The sequence below is a fragment of the Hyposmocoma kahamanoa genome, unplaced genomic scaffold (assembly GCF_003589595.1).
Source record: "Hyposmocoma kahamanoa isolate Upper Pololo Valley unplaced genomic scaffold, ASM358959v1 80, whole genome shotgun sequence".
Classification (NCBI taxonomy): Eukaryota; Metazoa; Arthropoda; class Insecta; order Lepidoptera; family Cosmopterigidae; genus Hyposmocoma; species Hyposmocoma kahamanoa.
The window spans coordinates 10,164,041-10,165,954 of record NW_020654051.1 but is presented as its reverse complement, the minus strand read 5'-3'; the positions used below and the strand labels follow the sequence as shown (position 1 = coordinate 10,165,954).

The window sequence follows — 1,914 nt, the reverse complement described above, 5'->3', positions numbered from 1 at the left end:
TCAAAGAACCTATTGCAATAAAACGGCAATTTCATACTTTAACCCATAATATATAAACTTATTAACTATATACACGAATTACTATTCGGCGACGTGCGACGCAAACAAGTGTCATGTATCGTTCCTCTGAACCGCCGGAACATGACACCCTTCGGCCAAAACTCTACCTGCTTGAAGGTCGACAGATGGACCGTTGGGACCCTCACCACAAACGAATTAAAGTTAACGTTGTGGCGAGACTCCAAACGTTCGACCCTCAGGGTGAATTGGGCTTTCAACCGGATATACTCCACTATATCCTCAGACTTCGTGGAGTAATGCAGTCGAGACAGGTACAACTGCGTCGTCGGTATGGCCGCACGAAGCAAGAAGTTCTGTCCCGTTGGAGCTGTGCCACATAGATATCGGCTGGTGGGTTTCTTTCTTCTCTTCTCCACCTTTGTGAAGCCGTCCTCGTCGCACCTGTCGGTCTGCCTCTGAGATTTGGCACCTGCGATTCCAGAGACAGGCATTCGGGGTTTACTACCTCCCTTTGCAGTTTTCCGCAACTCGGGTTTTGAAGTCGCGGTTCCGCTGCTAATAGTCGCGGCAACAGCGGCGTATGCACGCCCGAGCGATGACGTGCATACGGGTGACGTAACCTCCGAGGCGGAGGGGCGGGCAGGGGGGCACGGTGCATTGACAACAGCAATGACCGGCGACATACGAGCCGACTCAATACTGCCGACGGATGCTTTTCGCGCTCCGCGACGCGTGTTGACGTAGGAGACTGTCGGTGACCTACATACCGAAGCGGGGTTGCGTAACAACGCAACTTCGGCACGTAGCCCACTTATGGAGTTATCCGACGCCTCCAATTTTGACTGAACTTCAGCCAAACTCGACTTCAAGGACGTGATGTCCTTTAACAGCCTGGTGACGTCGACGTGGTCAAAGGTGACCGGAGGCAACTTGTGCAGCTCCTTCGCCACGAAAGTAGGCACGTCGTCCGGATCGGTATTCTTCAAGAATGCAGTAACATCCTGGACACTCTTCAAGCCTCCATCCCTCCGACGAGATGGCATCTGCTGCGCTTTGCCGCAGCTCTGGAACAGCAGCATCTTGCCACTGCAAATCTCATCTTCGTTGAAATTAGATTTGCAGATCTGTTCGATGCTGACTTCATCCATTGTGTCGATGGCATTCTGCACGAATGCCAGAAACTCATTGACAATGAGTTGTTGGGAACCCATTGTCACTTACGTACATGCAGCAGCCTAAGCCGCGCAAAATCGCGAATTAAAATAATTCTCGCAAAGTAGTGCAGCGCGTCCGTTTCCGATCGCACATTGAACACGACTAACATAATCCGCAGAGGCAGAGGGAGTCAATTTCAAATTCGTCAGTTCTGTGTTGGTGGATTTATTGTTACTAGTATACGTAATATTTTTAATATTTTTCCATAATAGTTTATTATTTTTGACTGAATTTTTTAGTATTTCTTTTTCGTAGTTTCTTTTTAGCTTCTTTATAAGATTATTACAGTAATTTCTGTATCTATTGTAGATTCGTTTATTATCTTCATCAAATGGATTACTACGGCATTTTTGTTGAAGTTTAAGTTAGAACGTAGGACACCCGGTGTGAGCCATGGTTTTATTATGCGGTGATTACTTGGTATATTGGTGATTTTCGTGTTATTATTTAATGTTTCTGACAAGGCGTGAATCAAGTCATCTATGACCTTATTTGGGTCATCACAATAGAAAGGACTTGCTAGAATTTTCATTTTTAATTGTTTTAAAGCTTCTTCAAAGTTTATAGTTGTTTTAGTTTTTTTTACAGTGTAACTATTTTTAATTTTAGAAAGTGATAAAAGCGTTGTATAATGGTCAGTGGTAGTAGTGTTCAATACAGCCACTGTTGCTCTAAGCA

General features: G+C 45.2%; 1 pseudogene; it reads right to left on the bottom strand.

Annotated features, from left to right (window-relative positions):
* The window catches only part of LOC113233970, a 43,848-nt pseudogene extending 42,616 nt beyond the window's left edge, over positions 1–1,232 (bottom strand).
* Positions 1,233–1,914: the final 682 nt, after the last annotated feature.